Source organism: Sebastes fasciatus, chromosome 1 (genome assembly GCF_043250625.1).
Source record: "Sebastes fasciatus isolate fSebFas1 chromosome 1, fSebFas1.pri, whole genome shotgun sequence".
NCBI classification, from domain to species: domain Eukaryota; kingdom Metazoa; phylum Chordata; class Actinopteri; order Perciformes; family Sebastidae; genus Sebastes; species Sebastes fasciatus.
In genome coordinates, this window is record NC_133795.1 from 7,275,708 (window position 1) to 7,286,298 (window position 10,591).

General features: G+C 40.4%; 1 long non-coding RNA gene across 2 annotated transcripts; it reads left to right on the forward strand.

Annotated features, from left to right (window-relative positions):
- Nucleotides 1-1,766: 1,766 nt before the first annotated feature.
- Nucleotides 1,767-2,493, forward strand: LOC141777097 (uncharacterized). 2 transcript variants are annotated; one of them, XR_012595848.1, is made up of 3 exons: nt 1,767-1,788; nt 2,099-2,243; nt 2,370-2,493. It is a non-coding gene; the product is annotated as an uncharacterized LOC141777097 (long non-coding RNA). The 2 variants fall into 2 exon arrangements; XR_012595849.1 differs by having other exon boundaries at nt 2,114-2,243.
- Nucleotides 2,494-10,591: the final 8,098 nt, after the last annotated feature.

Here is a 10,591-nt window from a genome sequence, read left to right on the forward strand (position 1 = left end):
AGTAGACTAGTGTGTGTTATCTCATAACAACTTATTTCTAAGGAGGTTTAAAACCTCTCTGATGTTTTGATAAAGTTTGATGAAGAAAATCCTGTTTGGTCATGTTAGAAACCCGGCGCCCTCACTGTTAGTATTTTTATTTATTGTCACTGTGGCTCTGTGACTAAACATCACTGTTTGTCTGAGGTTTGTGTGAAACACAACAAGGTAAAGTGCGGTTGAGTGAGTGAGTTTCATTTGGTCCCCTACTATCAGGGGGCAGTTTAACATTTCAATGTTTATGGTTGCTCATTCAGGTCAGTGCACTACAGCAATGCAATAAAATGGGGTGTAATTACATTTTTATAAGGTTAAATGGCCAAAGGTGTTTATATAATGTATGTATTGTTGTTAATATTTTGTTTATGTATGCAGTAAAACGGTAGATAGGTCAACAGGCCGGCTTAAAGGAACAGTGTGTAACATTTAGGGGGATCTATTGGCAGCCATGGAATATAATATTAATAATGTTTATGTTTTCTTCAGTATATAATCACCTGAAAATAAGAATCATGTTTTAGTTACCTTAGGATGAGCCGTTTATATCTACATATGGCATACTGTACTTGCCAACCTTGAGACCTCAAAAATAGTGAGGATTCTTGGGGGTCCTCGACTAGAATAATTAGTGTCTCAGAGACTTTGTTTCCTGCATTCTGGTGTCTTTAAAAATTGAAAATGGCAAAATAATTATAATTAGAAAGGACACTGCAACAGCAGTTTAATGTTAAATATTGTTTTTGAACTTGAATTTTTTATTAAAGTTTTCCACATTTGTAAACATACAAACCCAACATTATGTTGAATAATATTAATTTTACTTTTAATTCTCAGGAACGAATACAGAGTAATCGGCCCCTCTGGTGTGAATCTCTGGCATCATCAGTTTTCATTCATTCACTCATTCATTCATTTTCTGCTTGAGTAGGCCTATTTCTTTATCCTACTCTCCATTTCTTTCTCTCCTTCTCCCACTCACTGAAAGTTCTTTCAGACACAATGACACAACGGCACCACTGTGCTCCGAACCCCGTTATTTCCAATAGCTTACGCCACGCCACGCCACGCCACGCCAAGCCACGCCACGCCACGCCACGCCACGCCACGCCACGCCACGCCACGCCACGCCACGCCACGCCACGCCACGCCACGCCACGCCACGCCACGCCACGCCACGCCACGCCACGCCACGCCACGCCACGCCAGAAACCGGGAGATGGCAATGAAAAACCAAACACTGGCTCTACATAGGGCCATTTGCGTTTTCACGTTTTCACGTTTTCACGTTTTCACGTTTTCATGTTTTCGCGTCGGCCACCGTAGTTCTCCTCCACGCTTGGCACATGGGAGAAGCTTCAGTTGGTTGCAATCTGCAACTTCACCACTAGATGTCGCCAGATACACACTGCACCTTTAATATTATATATTAACAGTATTAAATCTACTGAGAAAGAATATTCTGGAAGCTGGTTGAAGCAGCATTAACAGAGTGTGAGTTGTAATACACATAAATCCTTCCAGCAATATTTGTTAACTGTTAAACGATACAGATTTGTATATTCAGAAGCTGTATGATGTTTGCTATCTCAGCTGATGTGAACCCCTCATGTGCGATTGTAAATTTAAGATAGAAAAGGAAGATTCAACTGAAAGAGTTCTGTTTGATAAAGACATGAGAACAGCCTGCAGAATGAAACCAACTGACATCTATTACCTCTTTTTCCCGCAGGACACATCATCTCTTTACAGGTAAGAGGCCCATTTACAAATGCACATGTGCTTGTTTGCAATCTTATGTCCTGCCATAAAAAGAAAAACTTGCACTTGGACCCATTATAGCTAGTGGCCTCCACTGATTACCTACAGAGCAGATGTGTCTGCAGCAAAATGGTCGTATGTTTTAACATCGCCACATCTTTCCCCAACGCTGCCCTCACTCTTCAGATCAGTCAGAGGCAGCTCCAGCTCCACCTGAGTCGAGTTTATATGTGCCATTTACCGTAACTCTGGGCCTTTTGAAGCGAAGGTCTGACTCCCTCTATCCTTCTATTTCACACAGTTTGATTTCATGCAGGTTTCACCCTCTAATGGCGCATACAGCGCGAAACCAAATGACTCCATCTCCTGTTGTGACAAGGCCATGTCAACAGGTTCCCTACACACAGATCTGGGGCCTCATTTCCTGATAACGGGCGCTCTGAGAGGTAACGTGCTTTGAGGGGTTTATTCATTATCTGTCTGCATTACTCATAGCAGCAGTTAAAGTGAGGCTAAGCCCGACATAATTAAGTGTATCTTAATTAATGCTGCTCTCTTTCTCCCTCTGAAAGGTGCTGAAATGTTGTTCACTTGATTCCATAATGGCTGATTTATCTAATTATATGTGCATTTTGGGATTATATAAATACATTGCGTGGTAAAATAAAATAAACGTAACAAAAGGCGATAACTCAGAAAGAGAAAGTTCTCTGTTTCAGAGTTAACTGTTATCTCACAGTACGACACACATCCAGTATATTGATGGGCTCTGTGTTAATAACATACTTGCCCCCAAGCAGGAAATATAATAATTTCAGATGTAGGTGTGATGATTTTTTATTATTAGCTCTCTGACTAAGAGAGCTGTTAATTTCAGCTACATTCTGTATTAATCAGGTGTTGCTGTCCTACAGTGAGGACACCACTACGTGATTGAGAGGAGGATGAGGAGAGGACAAAGAGATTTGAAGCTGTGCATGAGCTGAAAAATGCACAACTCATGGCTGGTTTCAATGCCTGTCAATGAGTTTTATTGAAATTGCTTTGAAATTTCCCCTTTCTGTCCCCTCTCACCACGACATTAATCACTGAATCCACCCACTCATATCACCCTCAGCACCTGAAGAGTCGTTTCAAATATAATTTCATGTTTCTGTATTCACTGTCGGCAGTTAGTTGTGGGCACAAAAGTCTGTAACAACTTTTTTATTCAATGTTTTTGTTGTTATGTTTTTATTTAATGTGAGTATTTTAAAGGTGATGAATTCCAAATTCAGAGCATATCTGTGATTGAGGGATTGCCTCCAAACGGTTCTCAGCATGGTGACGGCTGCATATTTGCCAACCGTGAGACCTTACAAATAAGGATGATTGGGAAACCAAAGCAGGGGGTCTGGGGATTTGTTTCTTGCATTCTGGTGATTTGTAAAGAATGAAAATAACAAAATAATAATTAGCTACACTGCAACCGCATTTTTATGTCAAACACTTTTAATTTTACATTTAATTCTCAGGAAGAAGGCTAACCCTAACTAATACTCATCAGTTTTCATTAATTGTTTGCCCCTGCTTGAGTATTTTTCTCTTAGTAATCTCCATTTCCCTCTTCGTCTCTCCCTCACTGAAGGCCCTTTCAGACACAACGCGACAACGCCACCACTGCGCTCTGAAATCCGTTATTTCCAATGGCTTGCACCACGCCTTGACGGCTTTTCGCTGTGTTGAGCAAAGCACAACTTTGGTCGCTGAGCTGCAGCTCAAACCAGCATGCCAAGAAACGACCTTTGGTGTAGCTGTGAAGGAGGGTGAAAAGAGGAGACGTCACACGTCATAAACACGCCATATCTTTGGGCTACAACACATGCACAGTAAAATCTGCTCAGCACTCGCAGAAATTGAGCCAATTTGAATGCACCACCGCAGCTCCACTTACACTGCGCATGTGTTATACCCCATAGCTCCAGACCTGTGTCCCAGCCTCTTTCGATAGGCCTCGGTAGTTGTATTGCTGTCCGGGTGGAAACAGCAGGGCTTATACACGCTGTACAGCGTCGGGAGCATTGTGTTATCGAAAAGGCAAAAAGGAGTGAAAATTTGTCATAAACCGGGAGAAATACGGGAGGATTGTGAGCCCGGGAGGAAACGGGGAGTGAAAACGTGAGTCTCCCGAGAAAATCGGGAGTGTTGGCAAGTGTGAACTGCTGAGCCGGTGGCTCAGGAGGTTGGCGTAACGCCATGGGTTGGCTAGGCAATTATCTAGCCAGTGGGGGACACACACAGGGACTTGCGTGCATATTGCCGGATCTGCTACGTAAACAAAGTATAGAGATGCTCGGTAAACCTGACACACGAAGAGAGCGACTTCATTCTCTGCTCAGGTAGACATTACTCCTCTATATCTTTACATAGTAAATAGTTTGTTAATCTGCTGCTATGTTAATGCTCTGAATTTAAAGGTAGCATTATATTTTCCTACCTGATTGTGTTATTATATGATAAAACCTAGATATCGATTGTAAAAAAGCCATTAGACATGATCAAACAAGGCAGTAAAATGTTGGCCTTACATTGCATCTCTCAGACAGATGGAGCCCTGCAGCACATTTTCACCTCCTCAGAGCTTGTTTGAGAAAAGGATCAAACTTCTCCTTAAAATAGCTAACTGCAGCATGCTTACAACACTAAATAAGAATGTGTTTGTTTGTATCTGTAATATCTGTATCTGTATACCTCAGTGTACACATCTCAAATGATGTGTGAATATTCACATTCACGCCTAACATACCTTAAGTTCACACGCGAATCCACACGGGAGTTTTACATGAATTGCAGCAACTTATTCATAAACAGTTTTTCTCTATCTGTCTCATTTAGATGTCTGAAAACATAATTTCACAGCTCATGGGGTTTTATTTCAGTGCTGCACTTGTGTTACCTCGTTTGTCATGGTTCTCACTGATCTCATTTTTCAAAATGACATCAAAACAGCGCTCCGTACTAATAATCAGATCTCCAGTTGTTTGTATTGTTTTATACACACAGTGAAATGTGCACATCATGATGGTATGAGATGAGTTTGTGTGTGTGAGTGAGTGCTATCGTTCATCATCAGATCAGGAAAGAAGCAATTCTGTGTGAAGATTTGTTATATTATTGGCCTTTTGTGTCTGAGTCGCAGGCATTCGCATAAAGTTTAACGCCTTTGTGTGCCTGTGTTTTAAAAATGCAGTGATATGAGGGAGATGGAGAGAGAGAACGAGCATTAAAGGGTGGGAGATGGAGTGAGACGAGAACGGTTGCGCTGTAATCCTTGTCGTCTTGGCAGGGAAGTTCAGTGTTTGAACAGAGAGTGATGAGGCGGGGCACAAACCTCCAGGATGGATCTCTGAGATTAAAGTGCCCCGATCGCTGCTCTCACATCACATCCCCAACCATCAGGGGGGAATTCATTTACTCACACAGAAAGACGGGGCAACTGAGAGAGCAGGGGAGAACTGACAGAAAATGGAAAAGCAAAAGCGTGTCTGGAGGCTTTGTAGGAATTGAAAGCAGTTGAACTCTCTGAGGGTCTTTGGTTCGGCGTAGAGACGACATACCGAAGGGAGACACGGCAGCGAACATACTGTATGTATATTGACTTGTATGAATCTGTGTTCTTTCCTCTTTAGACAAAAAGACTTAACCCAAATACTATTGGAGAAAAATCAAATGATCAAAGTGGACCTTTATCTAGTAGGCCTATCGCCTCCCTGCACAGTTGAAACTTTACATTGCAAATGGAGACAGAGGCTGGTACACTCAGAGCTGCACTGACTGTTCTTGAAGACACAAAATAAGGTTAATCAGCATAACCCCTAGTTCTTTAAAACAGGGATTCTCAAACATTTTAAACCACCTTAAAGGGGAGAAAATCTCCCAAGGATTCTCTCTTAAAGTGGCAGTAGGCAGTATATTTTTGTCATCATTGGGCAAAAATCCCATAATAACCTTTCAGCATATTGTAATTCAAGTGTTCTGAGAGGAAACTAGACTTCTGCTCCTCCTCATGGCTCTGTTTTCGGGTTTTAGAAAATCTAGCCCGTGACGGGAGACTTTGGCCAATCACAGGTCATTTCAGATAGAGAGCGTTCCTATTGGCTGTGCTCCGGCTGGTGGGCGGTGATTAGTATTTCCTCAACAGATCTCAACATGGCTGCCGGGTCACAGACTTTCTCATTTTACAGCTAAACAGTACACTACAAGATGTTTCTGAAAACATTTGATTAGAGAAATCATCACAGTCATTACAGTGACAGAATATTGATTCATATTTGATCAGCGCTGTCCAATTTGACCGTTTGGTCAGAGTTCACGAGTGATTGACAGCTGCTAATAGACGACAGGCTCCAGCTCGACTCTGATTGGTTGTTTTCCTCCTGTCACACATTTACTGGTCCCTCATCAGGAGGTGCAACATAGTAAAGGTGGGGACACCACACACAGTGGTCTTAGCAGGGGAGAGGAAAAACAGGCCGAGTGGCAGGCAGAGTACAGCACTCACCAACAGGTCATGGTGACATTAGTGTCCAGGAAAGTGCTGCACATCACACAGGAACCACAGAGCCTTGTTGCACCTGTAAGTCTGCAGGTTAGTTAGCTGGACCAGCTTTGAGCATTAGCCTGGAAAGGGGCCCTGAAAGACTAAGACATTGCTGCACAGATTGTCTCCATTGATGTTTAGATGAATAGGCCCAAGTGACGTAGCCTAAAGTATTTGTCCTGATTCATTGTTTATTGTATTTGATTGTCCAGATGCCTCGAGATTGAAAAAGATGGCACTTATTTCCAACATGGTCCTGAGATGTGAAAACATAAGACACAATCAGGAAATCCAAAATCACATCACAATAATAAAACACCCAAATCAAACTGCTTGTAAGAGACAAGAGCACTAAGAGAATTGTTTATATTGTGAAATGTTGTATTTTCTGCTTAATGAAAACAGTTGAGGTGTTTTGCCTCGGACAAATAGAAACAAGGTTTAATTTGTTTGTTTGTTAATTTGTTAGTTAAGTACAACAAGGACAATTTGATGACTGAAGTAGAAATGTAATTGAAAATTTAATTATGACTTCTATAAGCCCGTCTGGTGTTTAACAAGTGGATTTGTGATGGAAGGCTGTTCGACAACATTATTTACTCGAGGCACTTTACATGAAGCAGCCCTACCCATCTATATTCATCACCACCAACACCAGATTAGAGGGATACATTTAATAAATACCAAACAGTGTTCATTTGCATCACCTGCGGTTTATTCTTAACTATAGTTGGCAAACCACTTAAACCACCAAACAGAACAGGTGTAATCAAAGTGACACAGCATCAACAGAAAACTGTATATATATAAAAAACAACAACTATTAGACATGATCATGAAATGCCATAAAATGTCAGATCTGAGTGAAGTGTTGGGTTGACCTTACATTGCACCTCTCAGACAGATGGAGCGCAGTCTGCAGCACATTTTCACCTCCTCTCTGAGCTTGTTCGGGTGAGAAAAGAAGCAATCCAATACTTAAAATAGCAAACTGCAACATGCTCACCAACACCCATAAGAACTTGTTTGCTCATACAGCGTTTACACAGGTATGAGTTTGAATTTGTGTCTTTATCTCAGTGTACACATCTCGTATCACATACATAGATCACATAAATACCGACTAATATTTTTGCATCAACTTCAGTTAGTTCTTAAATTTAGTTGTCTAACCACTATACCAAGCAGAGGAGGCAAAATCAAAATGACACAGTATCAATGATGACAAGAAGTGTTTTTTAAAGGTGTAACAATTAGGGGGATCTATTGGCAGAAATGGAATATAATATTAATAACTATGTTTTCATTATTGTATAATCACCTTAAAATAAGAATCGTGTTTTCGTTAGCTTAGAATGAGACGTTTATCTACATAGGGAGTGGGTCCACCATGTTGCACCGCCATGTTTCTACATGTTCTGGAGAGTGACACAGTTTATCCTCAGTGTCAATCTGGACTGCAGCTGAATTGTGTCTTCAGATACCAAAAGTAAGTGGCTATGGGAAGTTTTTGATGGCCTATAGGATGTTTACCATGACTAACAAAATAGCTTGTCCAGATTGGCTGTTCCAGCTGACTGCTATGCAATGGACAGAGGTGTTTGAATGGGCCTGAACCGTCTTGAGCACTTCCTTTCATGCTGCAACCTCCTGCAATCTGCTGACCTTTCATCTCAAACCTCCCAGTTTGGCCTCTCCACTACTACGACTCCCTCAGTGAACTCCCTTTGGTCCAGTTTCCACTTTGTGTGTTTGAGTTTGAGCTGATTCATGAAGCCAAGGCACATGATGGAGGTATATCCCTGTGCAAATTCTACATTTGCATGTCTCATGTCACACAGTATATGTGTTACTTATATTTTCAGTTTTCACATTTGGAAACACTTCATTTTACAGGTCCGCAAATTTCATGGTAATTAGGTGATAATTATATATAATATAATTATATTATTACACTCTGCAGCTCATGTTACCTCAGTTTCACAAGCGTGTTGGAGAACTACGGTGGCCTTCAGGTAACGTAAAAACATGAAAGACTCTCTTTAGCTCCCTGTGTAGATATGAAGGGCTTATTCTAAGCTAACAAAAACACGATTCTTCGTTTGAGGTGATTATTCACTAATGAAAACAAAGTTATGAATATTATATTCCATTTCTGCTAATAGATCCCGTGAAATGTCACACACTTTTCTATTAAAGTCTACAGCAGGGTCACCAACCAGGGACCAGTTAATTTCAGCATTGCTCATTGAGAGACTAGTGTTTTACAGGGCCATGTGTTTCCAATATGTTTTGTTTATTTCTTTTAATTCATTTACAGACACAAATTATGTTGTTTTAAGATTGTGTCCAGATGTCATTTCTAATAGAGTTACAGCAGCTTATGTTAACACTCATTTGGCAAAAAAATTAAAAATGCATGTTCTCTCATTGTTGCGCTACGAGACTAGAGATGTAATTGATAGGTTATTAACACAACATAAACAGAGGCCTGCTTTAATTATAGTTGACAGTAGTGTTGTTGTTGTTGTTGTGCCTGAGAATAAAATGTTTTCAGCACACTGACTGCCTGCCAGTGTTTGTGTTATTGAGACTCAAATCTTTTATGGTAAAATTTGCTAAATCTGTGGCATTAGAACTGTGTTTTAAATCACGGGCTACTAATCTTATTTAAATGAAGTGGATTACATTATGTATCTGTGTTTTTCATCTGGTAAATTAATGAGACTTCATTCCAGGCACATGTGCTGTTGGAACAGCCTGGCGCAGAACGAGGCAGATGTGGCAACAAGGGAAGTTGCGGTTTTCATGCAACACTTGGAAGCAGACACATGGAGGCAGTATTATACGTTACAAGGTCATTTTTATTGGGATTTACAGTACATAAGCACTGTTTTTACATTGCTATCTTCAATAATTTTATTAAAAGTCATGTAAAAGCTGTGATGTAAACTATGAAAGTGAAAGCTTTTGTCAAGGGGCCAAATATTTTAGCTTGAGGGCAGAATTTGCCCCTTTGTTCACCAGGTTAGCATGTTAACATTTGCTAATTAGCACTAAACACAAAACAGGATTGGACAAGAGTTTGACTTGACGATAGATGAAAAGTCATCCGATCACCAAAGTTATCAGAATTCAACCTCTGGGGACGATGAACGTCATGAGCATTGCCAGATGTTCGATCATTATTGTATTTGTACGATCATTTTTTCCCGCTGTATGATCAATACATTTTCTTGAATTTATTATTTTTTTGTATTTATTTCTTATACTTTAAAGGAAGAATTTCATTGTTCATGGAAAATTGTTTTTAACAGTGCACATGACAATAAACACTGTGACTTGATAATGTAAAAAAGTGCCCTAATGTACAATAATTTGACCAACTTGTGACTCTTATAATAAGTAGTTTGTTTTAGTCAGTGCTGTCTCATTTTAATTCATTTAATTCAGCTGAGCAGTCCGGACTCTTTCTGGTAGATTTTAGTTTGTAGACGTGTTGGTGCATGTTGAGATGTCACATTCCAGGATGCCAGATTTTAAGGATATACAGTCAATGTTAGATAACCTAACAGTAGTTGGTTTTAGTCTGTGCTGTCTCATTTTAATTCATTTCTGGGAAAAAAATAATGAGGGTATTAAAGTCAAAAAGTCGTTTAAATATGTGTTTTGTAAAATGTGGTTATGACTCATTTATTTAAATGTTATAATTTTCCTCAAAATACAATAATTTAAGCCTTGGTGTGATAGTTTAACATTTCCCATCTGGTAATGATGAACGTCATGACAATCCGTGAAATGGCTGTATCAAAGTGGTGGTCCGGCTGACCTCCCCGGAGCCACACTGCTAGTGTAGCTTAAAAACAGCACGCAACACATGCATAATGAACTGTTCATATTTACAACATTTTCTTCCTCTTGTATCATCTTGCTTTGCAGCTGCTTCGTTACTGTCAGAAATCCCTGGCACAAGTCGTCTCAGGCACACATACATCAGGAGGTTACTGCCAAAGGGGCTGCCTGTTAATGATACAGCGTCTCAATTAGATCAAGCCACTGCTCCCAATTTGCCTTCTGCCTAAGCAGTGGATGAAGCACACGCTCCGAGAGGCAGAGCCCAAGATAAGTTGGACAAGACATATGGATGTCAGTGCCCAGACAGGTTATGTCTGATGACTGGTGCCACTGCAGGATCTTCCTCTGCTCAACAGTGAA